This window comes from Pistacia vera, unplaced genomic scaffold (genome assembly GCF_008641045.1).
Source record: "Pistacia vera cultivar Batoury unplaced genomic scaffold, PisVer_v2 Contig228, whole genome shotgun sequence".
Taxonomy (NCBI): domain Eukaryota; kingdom Viridiplantae; phylum Streptophyta; class Magnoliopsida; order Sapindales; family Anacardiaceae; genus Pistacia; species Pistacia vera.
The window spans coordinates 72930-92716 of record NW_022196033.1 but is presented as its reverse complement, the minus strand read 5'-3'; the positions used below and the strand labels follow the sequence as shown (position 1 = coordinate 92716).

The window sequence follows — 19787 nt, the reverse complement described above, 5'->3', positions numbered from 1 at the left end:
GAGGGATCTGGTCATTAACGGCCAGATCCCTGGCCATTATCGGCCAGGTCTAGACCAGACCTGGCTATTAACGGCCACGGATCTGGCCGGAATAGATCTGGCCGCTAACGGCCAGATCCGTGGTCGTTAACGGCCGCTAATGGCCAATGGCCAGATCTGGCCCGATATGGCCGTTTTCGGCCATCAATATGGCCAAAAACGGCCATATCGAAGCCTCCCGGAGCCTCCCATAGAATTTCCAGTGTTTTTGGGGACTCCGGCAATTTTTCGGCGGTGGTCCGTGGTAGTTGACCCGCTGTCGGCGGTGGTGGCTGGGTGGCTGTGGTGGTGGTGGCTTGGTGGCAGTGGTGGTCTGTAAATTATTTTAAATATAAGGGCATTATTGTCCAAAATTTTAATTAAACAAGGGTAAAATTGAAATAGGATATTAATGTAAATTTGTTTTAAAGTAGGGGTATTATTGTCCAAAATTTTTATTAATAAGGGATAAAATTGTAACAAAAAAATATAACCCTGGTAATCTCAGAAAACCTAAGAAAATGGAGGTAATCAGATTACCTCTTATATTACCAATAGTAACCACTATTGGTATTTGAAGATTACTGGTATCTTATATTACTTGACAACCAAACGTGGTAATCAAGTAATATAAGATGACATTACCCCAGTAATGTCACTTAACCCCGAACCAAACTGACCCTCAAGGGATTTTAGGGTAACCCTACAAATGGGCACTTTTCCTTAAAATCAAATATCTCACTCATTATTTCCATTCTTGGCCACCTAAAGAAAGGTTCATTGAGAGAAAAATTTCTCTCAACCCTTTCACTCACCCATCTTCTTTTGACTACACAAATCCATCTAGCAAATCGATTTGTGTTGATTCTTGCCTTTGTGTGGATATCGTCAGTTCAATCCTATACTTGAATTGTGAGCGTTTTCATCCAAATTGAAAAATAGGTGGAGCCTCCAAACGTTGGTAAGAATTTGAATCTTTCATATGTCTTGGTTGATTCAAAGCATGTAAACATCATTATACTCATATATGGATTTTGGGGCTTTTAGGATTTTAATCGGTAAATTTCTGTTTTCCACTGTCTTTATCTTTGATTAAATCCTAACATAAAGTGGTTCAACCGGAAAAGGAATAAGGCCTATGTCCATTGTTATGTTATTCAACTATGCATGTTTGGGGATACAGTAAGATGGGTTTTCCGGTGATCGGAAAACATATCTTGGCCTACTAAGCAGCCGGAGACCTTGGGATCAAAAAGAAAGGTGCCTTTGGAATTCCTATCTCTTCCTCCCTTTTCTAAATCAAAAATGTATTGTACCCTATTTTTTCTATCTCTTTTTCCTACGTGTGGTCTGTGTCTGTCCCCATTTTCTCTCGGACATGATGGCTTTTATGTAGAAAGAAGTTATGTGAGTGCCATGATGACTCGTATGTCAGCCACGATGTCAATATCATGTGGCAGTCGGAGGCTCACATGCTCTTACATCGTAGCTCATGATGGTGTCCCTTCTGCCAATAGGTGTCTATACATGTCTCCTATTGGCTGAGGTGCATGGAGAACATGTGTAGACTGTTAGAGTAGATGCCCTAGAGCCAATCAATTATTGTAGAATTGACTCTTTGTAATAATGTTCTTTAATCAATAATAAAAGGCATTTTATTCTATATCGCGTAAATCATTATTATTGCAATATGTATTGATATATGTCCTTAGAATGGTAGAACTGTGACGAGGGTATCAAGTATTTCAAATCTTGATAGTGAGAACCCTATGAGCACATATGGTGGCCATTCTAGAAACGTCNGAATCTTTAAGAAAATATGTTTGGTTAGTTGGTGGGTATGTTATATTAATATGTTTGGTTATGGGAATAAATTGGTGGGTATGTTATTTAAATTACTAAATTGACCCTCTTTTAAATATTAATATAATATTATTTTTATTATTAATTTTTGAATAATTTTTTAACCCCCAATATTTCAGATTTAGCTAAAACACCGCCGCTTATAAAAAAACTTTAATTCATGACGAAATCACCCCCACCTCCTGTCGCCGCCTGCCGCCACCGCGAACAACCGCCGGAAAATCGCCGGAGCCCCTAAAAACACTGGAAATTCTGTGGGAGGCTCCGGGAAGCTTCGATATGGCCGGAAATGGCCAGATCTATTCTGGCCATTTCCGGCCAGATCCCTGGCCATTATCGGCCAGGTCTGGACCAGACCTGGCCGTTAACGACCAGGTCTGGTCCAGACCTGGCCGCTAATGGCCAGGGATCTGGCTGTTAACGGCCAAATCCCTTGATCTGGCCGGAAATGGCCAGAATAGATCTGGCCATTTCCGGCCAGATCTGACTTGATATGGCCGTTTTCGGCCATCAATATGGCAAAAAACGGCCATATCGAAGCCTCCCGGAGCCTCCCATAGAATTTCCAGTGTTTTTGGGGACTCCGGCAATTTTTCGACGGTGGTCCGTGGTGGTTGACCCGCTGTCGGCGGTGGTGGCTGGGTGGCCGTGGTGGTGGTGGCTTGGTGGCAGTGGTGGTCTGTAAATTATTTTAAATATAAGGGCATTATTGTCCAAAATTTTAATTAAACAAGGGTAAAATTGAAATAGGATATTAATGTAAATTTGTTTTAAAGTAGGGGTATTATTGTCCAAAATTTTTATTAATAAGGGATAAAATTGTAACAAAAAAAGATAACCCTGGTAATCTCAGAAAACCTAAGAAAATGGAGGTAATCAGATTACCTCTTATATTACCAATAGTAACCACTATTGGTATTTGAAGATTACTGGTATCTTATATTACTTGACAACCAAACGTGGTAATCAAGTAATATAAGATAACATTACCCCAGTAATGTCACTTAACCCCGAACCAAACTGACCCTGAAGATTATTGGGAATCTTTAAGAAAATGTGTTTGGTTTGTTGGAATAAATTGGTATGTTTGTTATATTAATATATTTGGTTAGGAGGAATAAATTGGTGGGTATGTTATTTAAATTACTAAATTGCCCTCTTTTTAAATATTAATGGAATATTATTTTTATTATTAATTTTTAAATAATTATTTTAACCCCCAATATTTCGAATTTAGCTAAAACACCCCCGCTTATATAAAACTTTAATTTATAACAAACTCACCCCCACTAGGTAGGGGTGTTCAAAAGAACCGGTTGGAACCGGAACCGGCGGATATCTTGGGTTTGGTTCTGGTTCCTATCCAGAACCAATCGTCAATGAGTAGGTTCCGGTTCCAAATTTTTGGAACCGTTACTGTACGGTTCCGGTTCCGGTTCCTATAGTTGGAAACCGGAACCGAAACCAGAATTAGGAACTAGGAACCGAGACTAATATAAAATAAAATTAAATATTAGGGGGGTTAATAAAAACTTTTGTAGAAAAAGTAATGTGAATACATTTATATTTATATTTCATAACATTTAAAGTAAGTTGGTTTGACTTTTGAGAATCTACCTTTACAAAGTAATGAAGTTTGTAATTTTGAATTTATAATTTGTAATTTTATTTTTGTTAACAAGTGTCAGGTGGGGGGGGGGGGGGTATTTATAAGTTTTTAAGAGTTTTTTTGCCATTTTAAAAACTTTTGGGGGGTCATTATAATTTTATAGGGTACCCAGAACAGGAACCGTTTTTATAGGTTCTGGTTCTAAGTACCTAGGAACCGAAACCGTCGGTTCCGGTTCCGGTTCTGTTTCCAAATTTCAAGGAACCGTCGGTTCCAGTTTCGGTTCTTTCAAAAAGTGCAGGGTACTTGGAACCGAACACCCCTACCACTAGGGGTGGGACAAAAAATCCGGAGACCAAACCAAACCAAAAAACCGGTCCGAAACCAAACCGAAAATTCAGTTTTTTTGTAAACCGGTTCGGTTTCGGTTTAAGCAAATTGAAAAACCGGAAAACCGGTTCGGTTTTTGGTTTGAGAGTATTCCCAAACCGGTTAACCGAAACTAGTTTTAAGTTTTCAGTAACCCTAGGTATATAAGGAAAAAGATTCTTAGTAAAATGTGTTTTGCAAAAACCCCAGATCTAGAGTCACTTTATCGCATCGCTAGGTGCCACCCACCACCCAACCCATAGGCAAAGCCTTCTCATCACCGTTAGGGCATTATCCTTTCTCATCGGCTAACGGCGACAACCACCCAGTGACCACCACGATGGCATGACCACGGCTCCACGAACGATGCACTGTGACAACCACCCACCCACAAACGACGACAACCACCCACCCACGAGCACGAATGACGAACAACGACAACCACCTAGTGAACACCACGACGACACAACCACGACTGAAAATCTAGGTCCTAGTTGCTCCACGTCGGTTCAGCAAGGTAAGCTGAAAATTTGGGTCCTAGTGGCTAGTGCTCCCGAAGGGTCTGCTGTTGAGGCCCTGCTTCAATTCTTCCTTATTTTTTTTTTTAACAATGTTTCTTTTTTGTTTATTGTTAAAAAATAAATATGTCGACTAATCCCTTAGTGTATGCCATTTTGTTATTGTTTAACGATGTTTCCTAGTGCCTCATATAGTTTCCTTTTTTGCCAGCTCCTCAGGAAATAGATGAATATGAACTTATTGATCCTGTTGATGTATCAACACCTTTAGAGAAATCTGGATTTTGGGAAGGAGTGGTAAGTGCTCTGTCTTTGTGTTTTAGACTACAGATCACAATGTTTGTCATGCGTATTTTGTTGTAATAATTTATCTGTCATTTTAGAAAGCTACCAAGTGATCGAAACGGAAGGAGGCTGTTGCAGTGCTAACCAAGCTTGCTTCAACAAAAAAGATAGCCCCTGGTGATTTTTCAGAAGTTTGCCAGACTTTGAAGAAGGTATTTTTGAGACACTATATTTTCACTAATTGTTTCTGATAGCCCTTGATGTTTCTTGATGACTGGCTAATGATCATTTGTATATTTGCTTGTAAGAAAATCATGAGCCCTGCTTGTAATTTGGCTAAATCTTCAGGAAGCTCAATGAATCTTTTCCTTTAAACCATTGATTAGACGTTTACTTTTGAGTTTAAAATTTAAATTTGTGTGACATACTTTAATTAATTGTTTGTCTGGGAAAAGAAAAGAAGAGGAAAGAATGTGTTTTGTATTATATCTTTTAAAATGTAAACTATTTTGTGTTCATTTTCTATGTCATGTATGTTAAGAGTCCCACACTAATGAAGTCTACGATTTTGATAAGGCTAGTCATATGATAGGTAACGTTTTACTAAGGACTTAAGCTTTGAGGTTGGAGTTGTTAATAACGATTTTGATTAAGAAGTTAAAGGTTGCATCCATATTTGTGAATGTTAATTAATTTTTGGTGGACCATCTTTTGCTTTGAATTTCTATTTTTTGGAGAGTTGCTAACTACAAGTTTACTGCACATGCAGATTGTTACTTTACCATGAAGGCCTGAATTGTTGTCCTTATTCAATAGCACTGTAGCAGGTTGAAGAAGTTTGGAGATCTGTAGTTTGGTGTTTTGACTTTTAAGATGGTTGAAGAAGACTTTTTTTGTTTGTAAATGTTTTCACTTTTTAATTATACCAATGTTTTTATTGATGAGTATTGAGTAATGTATAATTGAATATTTTTTCATATTCTGGATTCAGCATTTAAAAATAGGTAATTTAATGTGTTTTTTACACAAAAAATACAACAACAATACCCAAATAAAATAAAAATATAGCATGAAATTATATATAAAATAATAAATAACTGAATGCTATTAGGATTGAAATGTAAAAAATGTACACTTTAGGGTGGAATTGGAAAATCGGTTTGAAAACCGGTTAATCAGATAATCGAACCGAATATTCAGTTTGGTTTATATCGCAAAACAATTTGGTTTCGGTTTAGGTTTTTGCTTAAACTGAATAACTGGTTCGGTTAACGGTTTACTCAAACCGATTCGATTAACTAGTTTATCCCACCCCTAACCCCTACCACCCTGCCGCCATCGCAAACCACTGCCGGAAGTCACTGTGAGCAGCCCATCATGACCGGGAGGCCTCGATACTACCATTTTTGGCCGTATTGATGGTCAAAAGGCCATATCGGGAGCAAATCTAGCCGGAAATGGCTAGAATAGATCTAGACATTTCCAACCATATCGAGGCCTCTCGGTCATGGTAGGCTGCTCATGGCGACTCCAAGTGACTTCCCACGGTGGTCGACGGTGGTTTGGCTGGCGACAAGCGGCAACAGGTGGGTGGGGCTAGTGGCTTGGGTAAGCTAAAGTTTGTTTTTATTTTAAGGGTAATTTTGTCTAAAAAATTAATTAATTGGGGTGAAATGGTAAAAGCAAGATTCATATAAATAAATTTAAAAATAAGGGCATTATTGTCCTAAAATTTTATTAATAAGCGATAGAATTGTAACAAAAAAAGATTACCTAAGTAACTTACAATACCAAAGAAAATTGAGGTAATCAGATTACCTCCAATATTACCAACAGTAACCACTTTGGTATTTGAAGATTACCAATATCTCATATTACTTGTCAACCAAACATGGTAATTAAGTAATATAAGATGATTTAACCCTAGTAATCCCATATAACCCCCAACCAAACGCTCCCCTAAGTGTAAGCAACTTTTCTCACCCAAAGTTGGACCTAATGACACTTTTCCACCCAAAAAGTTTCAAAATACAATTTTGCCACCAAATGTTATATTCCATTAGTAATTTCTGTGTTAAATACAGTACATATTGGTTGTAAAGTCGAAAATATCCTTTCTTCTTCCTCTATTTTCTTCCCTACTCCTCAACACCAAAATATGCCACCCTTGTCCCTCCACCCGCCAGCTCGCTGCCACCAGCAGCCTCACCACCTGCACTTGCCGCCGACTTCACTCCCTGTCGCAAACCCTTCCATTGCCGCCGACGTCATGAGATTGATTGGAGTTTTGTGGGGTTGATTGATGGATGTATTGTTTTTTTGTGAATTGTGTTGTGTTTTGATTGATTTTTGGTGTGTGATTTGTTATTGAGTTAGTGTTTGAATTGAGAAGGCCTGATAGCCACCTGCCATCGTCGACCACCACCCACAGCTCTCCCACCATCTCCTGCCCACCACCTGTTTGATTATGATCAATTTGCAAATGTGCCTCCCACTGCCTTGGTGAAGATCACACACTCAATCTTCAATGTCAATGATGGGGTAAATGGGAACAAGGCTCACTAAAAGATTATGGTTAGTAAGAATGCATTTTTCCAGCAGTTCATACAACATAATTTTGATGCAAGTGATCATGGGACATCAAGCTTCCCAGTTACTATGGTGCATTGCATAGGGATATTTGATGTTAGAATTTTAAACACCGATAGACATGCGAGAAACCTTTTAGTGAGGAGGCTTAATGGTGTTGGGAACTTTGGTTAGGTGGAGCTCATTCCAATTGACCATGGCCTAAGCTTGCTAGAAACTTTGAAGGATCCCTATTTTGAGTGGATCCATTGGCCTCAGGCTTCGATTCCGTTTTCAGATGATGAACTTTGATTACATTAGAAAACTTGATCCTGTTCGTGACTCTGAAATGCTGTGAAGGGAACTCCCTATGATCAGAGAGATTTGTCTGTGGGTGTTGGTTCTCTACACAATTTCCTTAGGGAAGCTGCTGAATTTGGTCTTTTTCTTGCCAAAATTGGTGAGATGATGAGTAGGGAATTTTGTGCTTGGGAAGAAGAACCCAGTGAACTAGAGGTTATTTGTATTGAAGCAAGGCGATTGAGAGAGAAGTGTTTTCACCCTAGGCAGATACGGGAAATGATGAGTTCCAATTTGATATAGATTTCGAGAAAATAGAGTTTGACTTTGAGGTAAAGATTCAGTTTCAAACTCTTTTCTCCATCGGCGGTGGCGAAGGAGAATAGGAGAAGAGAGGTGGCGAAGGAGAGAAGAAAAGAGATGAAGAGACTATTCTACCTTTACTTAAATGGGACTTTTGACCAATTTGCCCTTCTTCATAACAAAAATTACTAACATATCTATATTGTGAGTGGTAAAATTGTATTTTGAAACTTTTTGAGTGGAAAAAAATGTCATTGACAAACCTTAGGTAGGACAAGGGCTGTTTCTCAAAAAAAAAAAAAAAAAAAAAACCAAAAAAAAAAAAAAAAAAAAAAAAAAAAAAAAAACAGATGCCACATTACCACATGGTGGGTGTAGGTCATTCCCTCTTCGTGGGAAACTCACTCTTTATATATCTATATATGCCGAGCATCACAATTTCAAGTTCAAGCCTTTCTAGATTAGTTGATAAACAAAAATGGCTAGTAAGAGAATATGTGTCTTTCTATTTCTTATCATATTATTCCTTTCATTTGAATTCATATCTGAAACTCCTCCTCCTCCTCCTCTGATGATTTCAGACTCATACAAATTCTTCTTTCAATTTGAATTCATGTCTGAAACTCGTCCTGTAGAGACCAACCTAACAAGGTTGTTTTGAGTGCGAGTGAATATCCGAATGATGTATTCAATCCATATACGGATCACCATGGGATCATCGTGAGGTGAACACAATGCTGCAACAATTTTCATGTGAAAAATTGATTTGCAGCACAAGCGGAAAATGTAGTATGTGGAACCAAGTATGCCTTTATGGTGCCTAATGTTGTAATTAGACCTGGCAAAACGGGTCCAGACCCGCGGGTTGGCCTGTACCTGAGTAAAAAATATGGGGTACAGGTCTAATATATTGAACCCGTTTTTTTAAACCCGTACCTGTATTATTAAGGGGTTATATGGGTGAACCCGCGGGTATCCGTTTTTGCAAATCCCTAACCCTAAGTCCCTAACTTTAAAACAAAATGTCAAAAATCAAAATAACTTATTCTCTCCTGCCTCTCAATCTCTCATCACTCATTAGTATTTAGTATACCTCACCTGGTTCATTCATTCTCTAAACTCTCAATCTCTCATCCGTCGTTCCCATTCCCAGTCCCACCGTCGCCGGAAGCCCTTACTCATCCTCGTCGGCTGGTCATCTCCTCTCTCTCACATCGTCGGGACCTGGGCATCAACTTGTCATCTCCTTTCTCTCACGTCATCGAGCGTCAACTCATCATCTCCTCTCTCTCTCTCTGTCGCAAGGCTCACGACTCTTCTCCCCACCATTGCAGTCGCATATTGGTGAGTTGGGTTTCAAGATTTGTTTTTATTGTATCCATCTTTGTTCCAGAAAAGCTGCAACTTGTTTGATGCTTAATTGATCTCTGTGATCATGCTGTTGTTGGGTAGAATATGTTTCACAAGATTTGTATATTTTGGCTGATTACAGTTTGTGAAATCTTTGTCACGAATTGTAATTTTTTTTTTTGTCTAAATTTTTTTGGATATTTTTGTATTAAAATTGAGATGTTTGAATATCCACTTCTTGCTTGCAGCAGATATTAGGGCAACCAAGCTTGCTGGCGGCAAAAATAGCTTGTCTTTATATTATTTGTTTCATTTTTTTTCCCTTCTTTGGTCAACTGGGTTTCTTATTTTTGTTTTGGCATTTTACATTAGGTTAAAGACTATTCCCTGTTTGAAGTTAAATGTATGTACATCTTCATATTCTTATTTTCATCAAGTGTGTTCCGCCCTTTTTGTTTTCTTGCAGCAACAATTGTATTTGTATTCTTGTAATAAAAACTTCATTGCTCTCCCTCTCTTTTTCATTTTGTTTCCCCTCCGATTTCATGTTTTGGTGATCCATTGTTGATTTGATCTTGCAAAGAAGAGAATGTTAAAAAGGGTATTTGAAAAACAACAAAACGTCAATTTCTCATTTGAGCATTCGCCATTCAAGCGGGGAGTCGTGAAAAGAATGAAAATTTGTCAAATAGAGGAAGAGAATTCTTTTTATTTTTATTCTTGAATTTAATTTTTAAAATAAAAACATTAAAAAGCTTTGTGATATAAAACAGCTTGTCTTTTCTTAAAAAGGCTTTAATTTTATAAATGATCAATCACTAGATGTTCAACAAACTCAATCATGTCTAAGTTTTAAACAATTGTATAATCCCTCATCTCCGATTATTGCAATTTCTCTGATACAATTCTCCTATGAATTTACAGACAACTAGACCATATAATAAAAACTTAAATTGATAAGACAACTCAGTAAGAACAAAACAACTTACTATTTACACCTTGGTTAGATGTTGAGAACAAACGGCGTCGTTGCAACTTGGTTATGAGTAGACCTGGCAAAACGGGTCTGGACCCGCGGGTTGGACCATACCCGGGTAAAAAATATAGGGTACGGGTCCAATTTAATAAACCCATTTTTTAAGACCCGTACCCGTATCCGGCCCAGATACACACGGGTTATACGGGTGAACCCGCGGGCACCCGCGGGCACCCGTATTTGCAGTAATGAGTTTTGGTTCTTTGAATCCCTAATTTTTCACGCATTCCATTCACGCAGCAGTCACGCCTCTCACTCTCTCAATCTCATCTCATCAGTCATCTCTGATCTCTGATCTCTCACTCTCACATCTCTGATCTCTGATCTCTCACTCTCACATCTCTGATCTCTGATCTCTCACTCTCACATCTCTGATCTCTGATCTCTCACTCTCACTCTCAGATTCTCAATAAATTTATCGTGGCCGCATCTCAAAGATGGGTTTTTGACAGATTTTGTGTTTTCTTTTCCAGGTGGAATACGCTCGGGAAGCCGTCCGTAAGGGGAACGCCGCAGTTGGAGTACGTGGAACCGATATCGTCGTCCTTGGCATCGAGAAGAAATCCACCGGACCACCGCTAAGCTTCAAGACTCTAGGTAGTTTATACATAAGCTAAGTTTCCTCTTTTGTTTACTGGAATTAGTGATTGTATTCCATGGACTAGTGTTTCTGTCATTGCTGTTGGTTTTTGCAATAATGTCACGAAAATGTCAAATTAACAAACAATATTGCAATAATGTCACGAAAATGGTTGAATAGGGTTGGAAAAAGTGCATTTTTAGTATAGCGACCTTCAACTTATTGCAGCCAGAAGGCACTGACCTGACTGACTAACAGTCATTCTGAATTAAATTTCTGTAGGCTGATCTGGTGCCAGAATGGATGGCACTTAAGACTTACATGCTAAAAGCCTAAAACAAAGTGTTAGAAATAAGTGGTTTAGACTAAACCTCCCATTATTACACCCATATTTGAAGATTCTACACTACTTGAAAGATGTCCATCACTTTCAATATTTTGGATTAAAAGGAAGACAGATCCAGAGCAGTGTTTTAAGCTTAATTACAAACTACTAATTATCAAATGCTAATTACTTGAAGGAATCAATTTTCAGTAGAATGTTAATTGTATGAGTCAACAGAGTTTGTGAGTGTGATAAGAAAAACCAACAGCAATGACAGAAACACTAGTCTATGGAATTTGTATTCCCAATTCCTTTATTTGTATTCCATAGCTATGTTCTTGCTTTTCAAGTTTGCCATTAAAAAGTTGTTGTTGAGAATCACTACTCACTAGACTCCTGTAACTAATAAGGCTGGTATGATATTTTAGTTCACGCATTTAATTGTTGATTATAGTAGGTCAAAGAAGCCAAAACAATGACTGGCCTAAGTTTAATCACTCTACCCCTAATACAATTTTTATAATCTGATTCTGATTGCGATTTATCTAATCGATATTTATAGCATATTCTTCCAATGCATGCGTCTTATTGATCTCACATAGACGTTAGCATCATTTTATTGATTACTTTAGTGTTTAATACTGAATTTTTTAGAGGTTAATGATCAGTTGAGTCGTCGGTTAATTATGTTAGAAACACAACAACCGCTACAGCTAATAGTGACAGGCTATATTCATTTGATCATTGTCCTGTATTGCTTTCTTCATCTCATCAGATTAATTAAGTTTTTTGATCGATTGTTTATCTTATAATTGTAAGTTAGTTCGTTAATTATTTGTAGATATCGATAGCGAAGTTGTATGGAGACAGGACTAAAAAAATTAATGAATTAATTGGTAAATTAATGTAAAATTAATTCACTGAAACCAGAACAGATAAGACCAATTTACTAAAACCTTGTGCTGCCCTTTTAATTACATTAATGAATTAAAGATGATTATCTAAAAGTTACATTGGATGGTCCAGTTTTGTTCTTCCTCGTGAAAACAGCCAAATATGAGGCACAATGGTGTCCACAGAACAAGTATCTGAAAACAGTTTCAGCATAGTTTATCATTAGCTACAGACCACAGTACCCTAATTAGAAAGTGTCCTCTAATGAGTGATTAAATACTGGATATGAGTTTGAAGGTAACATATTTGTAGTTGATCATTGTTTTGTAGATGATGAGGTGAAAGATGATTCGGATGATGATCTTGATGTGCCATTGACTGATCTCGAGACTGTGGAATCAAGAGACTCTATCACGCCCACTGTGGGATGAACATTTGCTGTCCTAAGAATATTTTTTGTTGAATATTGGATTATGTATTTGTTTATTTTAATTGGTATTTATAGTTTATTAACTTATTTGGTTTGTTTATGTGTAATTGTGTATTAGTGATTTTGTATTTGTTTGTTTTGGTTGGTATTTGTAGTTTTGTATTATATGTTATTGTTTGTTTATGTGTTATTTGTTTTTTTTTTGTTCATATTTGTTTATATTCTTAATTGAATTGAATTTAGAGTAGTTGATTTAGGGGGTGTAAATGTAAAAAATTAAAACTGCAGGAATTTTGGGGGTGTAATTGTCATAATTGAAAACTGTTAGGGGTTAAACTGTCAAAACCGAAAGCTGGAGAGAGAAAAAACAGTCCACCCGCGGGTCCACCCGTACCCGTATAGGGTAGGGCACGGGTCCAAAATATTGGACCCGTATATATCCACCCGTTTTGGACCCGTACCCGTTTTACCCGTACCCGTTTTACCCGGCCCGTACCCGGCCCACCCACCCGTTTTGCCAGGTCTACCCGTACGTTTATCGGGCGGGCCGATTTGAAGGTGTCCATACATTTATCGGGCGGGCCGATTTGAAGGTGTCCGTACGTTTATCGGGCGGGCCGATTTGAAGATGTCCATACGTTTATCGGGCGAGCCGATTTGAAGCTGTCCGTACGTTTATCGGGCAGGCCAATTTGAAGCTGTCCGTACGTTTATCGGGCAGGCCGATTTGAAGGTGTCCGTACGTTTATCGAGATGGCTGATTTGAAGGTGTCAGTAATTCATCGACCGGGGTCGATTTGGAGACGAAAACTTCTGAATAGTACTTCATTAAATATTTGGCTATGAGGCCGACTGTCCAAGAGGAGGTCGATAGGCCCACTCATCCTTTTAAAAATGAAAAAAAGAAAAACAATGTTCACCTGGTAGTAGTAGCGTTTGAGGTGAATGGCATTCCGACTGTTGTTGATGTCTTTGCCGTCGGGGGGCAGTCTGATGGATCACTCCGTCGTGCATCCCTTGGTAGCATGGATCTTCGTTCATCCCTTCTGGTTGGATGACTCCCATTGTCACTGTTCTGTTACTCCGCCCTACATGAATGGTCAGGGGAGTCGACTGATAGTCGCTCGGTCTGTCAGAATGGATGAGCTCGAGTGCTGGAGTTGGTTTGGTTTGGCTATTCAACCCGCGAGGGTGAGCCGAGCCGAGCCGAATGGGGTTTGTGTTTGGGTTGTTGACTAGAGGTGGAGTGGGATGGTAAGGATGGGCTCGGGTGCTATTTGTTTAGATTGGCCATTCATCCCGCGAGGGTGAGCCGAGCCGAGTGGGGTTTGTGTTTGGGTTGTGGACTGGAGGTGGAGCGAGATAGGGAGAGTGGGCTAGTCTTGTGGATGTGGGCTTTCCGTTATTGGATTATCTTGGTTACGAGGTTGGGATGAGTTGGCTGGATGGTGTTCTGTTGGCATATCTTTGTCTCCATTAGTCAAAACGGAATCATCCAGTGCCAGCGCACTTAACGGACGCGGCTCTTTACCGAAGATCGAGGGCTGATGCTCTGGTGTGGAGAGTGGTTGCATGGATGGGATAAGGGCGCGGAACCGATTGGGAGGTACTTGGTTGGGCAAGAACTCGAGATCATAGAATTGACCCACCTCTTTTAAAGACTGGTTTTCAACCCTAATGGACGCGTTTTCGGTCCGGATTGCATTGTTCTCGGCTTCCAGTGCGGCCACCTTGTCTGAATTTTGTTGCATGAGAGAGGTAAAGACCTCCAGTCTGGCCTCGAGGCCGGGGTTAGCGTTGTCGGGATTGTCAGCCATGGAATGTTCCTCCACGTAGCAAGGTTCATCGAGCTGAATGATCGCTAGAGTCCCCACGGTGGGCGTCAAACTGTAGACGTAAAAATCTACCTGTACGGAAAGGGGGGTCTGATCGCGAGGTTGAGGCCACTAGCGATCTGCTGTACCTACACACGTAGGAAACACACGCGTGAAGCGAACGAGAAACATCGGTGTGGTGTTTGCCATAGGCACTCCGATGCTCAAGTCAACAAGGCTGAAAGGCTAATATAGTGAGGGCTAGGGAGTAAAAGGTTATCGGAAGTCTAGTCGGGGACTGTGACTACGGCGGTGATGTGAAGCTCTCAAGTCAGAGTTTTTTGTGTGAAGGTCCAATGTCATGCCCTTTGTGAGAGGGCTGGCCTCTGCTTATATAGTGGTCGTCTGGTCTCCTAATCCTGGTGGAAGTAGGAGTCCTAGTATGACTCTGATGCAAACCCTAGAAGAATCAGGATCATGGTAAGCTGTCTTACCAGTGTCCGGATAGGAAGGTGATTCTGATTAGGAGAGTAACTCCAAGTAGGAAAGTGATCAGGAACAGGAAGGCCGCCTTGAATAGGAGATTGATCAGGAGTAGGAAAGTACTCTGAGGCGGCTATGAGCTCCGGATTCGCCCATAGACCTAGGAAATAGACTGGGATTAAGGGGCTCGCGCCCACGTGGCTTGGGCCGGCTATACCTCGTTTCAAATTGGACTAATCTGGATTGGGCCTCTGTAGGATTGGGCCTGGTCTTTCTTCACTAGTGGTCCTGTTTCCCTATTTGGGCCAAAGACGATTTTTGGCCCTAACACAATTCATGAAGAGAATACAAAGTGTCAATTCGGCAATGACGTAGTTAATGAGGTAATACATAAGACTAATTTGTTGAATTCCAGTGGTAACCTAAACAAGAGTCAACCATTTCTTAATTGTTTGATTTGTTGAATACCAGTGGTAACAAATCAGTTGCTTGAGATTTGGTCAGTTATATCTTAAGTAAATGTTGCTTCCAGAGATTTGACCAGCTGTGAAAATGTCTTTTATCTCTTTTGGGTCAATTTTTTCCCTCTTACTCGCTCATACAAAAACTGCTTAACAACCTCTCCTCTCCATTGTCTTCTTCTCAGCTTCCAACTCTCTTTCACTGTAAGCTATTTTTTTTTTTTTTCTTTTCTTTTATTTACTTGTTTTTTAATGCGAATTGCCAAATATAGTTTAGTGGATTTTTATTTAAAAATTTAATAATGTTAGCTAGTCAATTGTTTAAATTACTTCAAGTATATGCAACTGTGAGTTAATTTTGATCACACTCTGTACTTCACTGATTTGTTGCAGCTTAGTTTGCCAATTTGGCTATACTCCCACCATACATGCAACCGGGTGCTCATCAATTCTCTGATGGGACTAACTTTGCTTCTGCTGGAGCCGGTGTTCTCGATGCAGCTCATCCTGGAACGGTATAAGCCTTTGTTTTTCCATGGTGGAAAGTTGGGCTTAATAGTGGGAATTAGTAGTTTGATTGTTGTTCTTTTGTTTTGCAGATACATCTGAAGTTGTAGCTTAGCTACTTTAAGGATGTGGAGAAGTCACTGAAACAGAAACTAGGTGATAAAGAGGCCAAGAAGGTGTTGAGGAATGCTGTTTATCTGTTTAGCATTGGCGGGAGTGATTACTTCAGCTTTTCGTCTATGAACCGCAAAGCTTCTCAGTCCTCCAAGGGTCAACATGTTAAATCAGTTAATGGCAACTTAAGATCTGTGCTCACAGTAAGTAACATTTGGCACAGTTTTAAACTTATTTTGTTAATTCAACTGCAGGATATATATCATATGGGAGGAAGGAAAATCGCATTCCAAAATGCAGGGAAATTGGGTTGCCTACCAATGATGAAATCACTGGATCCAACACTTGGAAGTGCTTGTTCGGAAGCACCCTCATCACTTGCAAGACTACACAACAGATATCTGGCTGTTATTCTTAAGAAGCTATCAACCCAGTTGCCAGGATTCAAATATTCCATCTTTGATTACTACAATGCAATTTGTGAAAGATTTGCTTTCCCTTCAAAATATGGTAAGTTATTATGACCTTAACTTTCATCAGCCATTTAATTAATTTTTACTTCCTCTTATATTCCTTAATCATGATCTGTGTTGTAATTTGTTGGCTATGCTTTATTTTGTGAAGGATTCAAAGAGGGGAAGGCCGCCTGCTGTGGCAGTGGGACTTACAGAGGAATGAATTGTGGGAAAACAATAAATGGGACACAATCTTTTGAGGTGTGCAGTGATCCTAAAGAATATGTGTGGTTTGATGGTGGACATACTACAGAAAATACTAATACCCAGCTATCTCAGCTGCTCTGGAATGGAGCACCACCGGTCACAAGGCCTTACAATATGAAACAGCTATTCAGTCTCTGATCACTGTATTATTTTATACATGTATTCAGATTAGAGCAGCTGCTTATTTTATTCTTAGAGCACTGCAGCACATTCCATTGATGCTATGTAGTTATGTAGTATACATTCTCATTGTTTTAATAAAATTATCACATTTTATGGTTATATGTGGAGTTTTATTTAGTCGATTTGGCAGTTTATTTGGAAGAATTAATTGTTCTTGGAGACAACTCAATCAGAAATCTGTACTACTTAGATGCAAATTTTGAGTTAAAACTAGAGAAAACGACTTGTGTAAAGATGAGAAGTTTTTGGAGTTTAAACTATGGAAGCTTAGAAGAAGAGTAATTGGGTAGCTAGCACTGTGGAATCCAGACTTTTTATCGGGGAATGACGCAGGAAATGAGGTAATACAAGAGAAAAATAAGATTTATTCCAGGGAAAGCTGCTGGAGATTATAGTGGGTATTTGTTGAATGAAGATTATGCCGATTCATGTTACAACTTCAACAACAATTAATAGCTCCACAGTCCACCCCACGCGTATTGATGAGATTGGAAGAAACGTTTCACAGCATTGTCAGGATGTTCACATTTATTCATGTGCCTTTGAAGTTTCATAGGTTGACTTCAGACTTGGTGAAAACGACTTGGATAAAGATAAGTCATGTTAGTAATATGCTGGCATAATAGATGGCAAAGTTTTATCAGGGAAATTTGATTGATTCCAGAGCAAGTTACTGAAGAATTTTATTGAAACTAATCAGACTGGGCATAATCTGAACTAACATACAAGATAGTCTAATAATCAAGGTTAAAAAGTTGTTTCATATTGTAGGCCCTGTGACTGGTGGTGCTCCATTCCAAAGCAGCTTAGCTAGTTGAGTGTTAGCTCTTTCTGTAGTATGTCCACCATCAAACCAAACATATTCTCCAGGATTACTGCATAACTCAAAGATTGAGTCCCATTTATGTATTCCCACAATTCATTCCTCTGTAAGGTCCACTGCACACTGCAGCCTTCCCTCTTTGAATCCTTCACAACAAACCCCGAAACAAATTCACAACACAGATTATGTAAAAATTAATTACATGTTAATGAAAGTTTGAGGCCATAACTACCATTTGAAGGGTTAGCAACTCTGTCACCAAGTGCATTGTAGTAATCAATATTGCATATTTGAATCCTGGCAACTGGGTTGATAGCTTCTTAAGGACAACAGCTAGATATCTGTTGTGTAGTCTTGCTAGTGATGAGGTTCCTCAGAGCAAGCACTTCCAACGTTAGGATCAAAAGATTTCATTCCTGGTAGGCAACCCAATGGCCCTGCATTTGAAATGCAATTTTCCCCCTCCTATATTATATATCTCCTGCAGCAAATTTACAACATGACCTCTTAGTTATCATCTAATATTACAAAATTAAGTTTAGAACTCTGACAAATGACTAACTTTGAGCACAGATGTTAAGTTTCCAATGACTGTTTTAACATATTGACCCTTGGAGGACTGAGAAGCTCTGGGGTTTGTCTGAGAAAAGCTGAAGTAATCATTGCCTCCAATGCTAACAAATAAACCGCATTCCTCAACACCCTATGGCTTCTGCTTCACCTAGTTTCTGCTTCAGTGATTTCGCCACATCCTTAAATACTTGCTGCAACCTCACGTATCTGCCAAAAAGAGACACAATAGGTTAAATTCCTACTCAGATTATAATATTCCTTTTTTTATGCAAAATACAGAAAACAAAGATGCATACCGTTCCAGGATGAGTTTCATCAAGAACTCCAGCTCCAGCAAAGCAAAGTTTGCCCCATCAGTGGTTGATGAGGACCCGGTTGCAGGTATGGTGCAAGTATAGGCAAATTGGAAAACTGGGCTGCAACAATTTAATGAAGTATAAACTATCAAAATTCACTCAAAGTAATTCATTATACATCAAGTATGAAGCAATTGACTAGCTAACATTATTAATGTGTTGTACCAATCAAATCGCACTGTGCGGCCATCAGAAGCCTTCCGTGGGCGTTTGAAGTCGTTTCTCCATAAGGAAAGGTTGTTGCAATTCCTTTTCTGCTGTCTTTAGATACTGGGTTGTTGCCAGGATCAACAAGGAGTCTCCCACACACACAAGGCTTTCGTTTTGCAGCTCCAGGCTTTGACTGAGCATGGCAACTAATTGGTTAAGAAGAATACTTACAAATAGGGTATCCCACAACAAAGGAATTTCAGACTTGCCATTGAATCCTGTTGTAGTTTGCAATAAGAACCTATCATATATATTTGGTGTGGTGGTGGTCACATGGCGATTGCTTTTAAAATGGAGTGGAGAGTGTGATAAGAAGAAAGTTTGACTTATGGACACTTAATGTGGGCTTGAACCAGTGGTGGGCACTGTTTGATGTGTTAACTTTTTTGTTTCTTACAAACAAGTAGAATTGGGTTATTTTGTAAATTATGAAGAATCATCTTTATGTTATGGTTCAAAGGCCACTTTAAACTTCTAAATAACTGATTTCTCCTCTATTTGTGTTTGGCTAATGAGAAATATATATCTATCCTCATCTTCAATTTAAGATGGAATAGGTCCTCATTATTGGAGTTATCGATCACTTTAACAATAAGGGGCAGCGTCCCTAGGCCTGTAGGCAGTTTGGATTTTTTTCATGAAAGCCATTGAACGTTTTCTCTAAGTTTTAGTTTATTATGGTTGGGCTTAGGAATATAATCTTTGTAATATAGATCTTAGTCTTTTAAACTTAATATATAATATCTTTTCTCTTAATATGATGTTGATAGCAAATCATAGGGCAATAACATTCATTATAAACGAAAGGTGAGGTAGTATTACGTAGTCTGTTAATGGGTGAACCAGAGTAAATCGTTCGTATTTCTTTTTTCTCTTTACTGTTTGTGGTTGTGTGTGTTTTTGTTTTTTTGGTTTCATTTAATCTAGACTGTTTCATTCATGAGCCATTCAAGTAAATTATTTAAGAAAAATAATTAATGTTCAATCGACACCACAAGTTTTGGATAAGATATTGTCTGCTTTTGACCACACATTCTCGTACTTCTGTCTTCATGTACTCATCCATATTAATTTGTGTCAAGTTAGTTAACAA

The 19787-nt window shown here is 38.9% G+C and overlaps 1 pseudogene; it reads left to right on the top strand.

The window, feature by feature from the left end:
* Positions 1 to 15508: 15508 nt before the first annotated feature.
* On the top strand, positions 15509 to 16687 carry LOC116131036 (annotated as a pseudogene).
* Positions 16688 to 19787: the final 3100 nt, after the last annotated feature.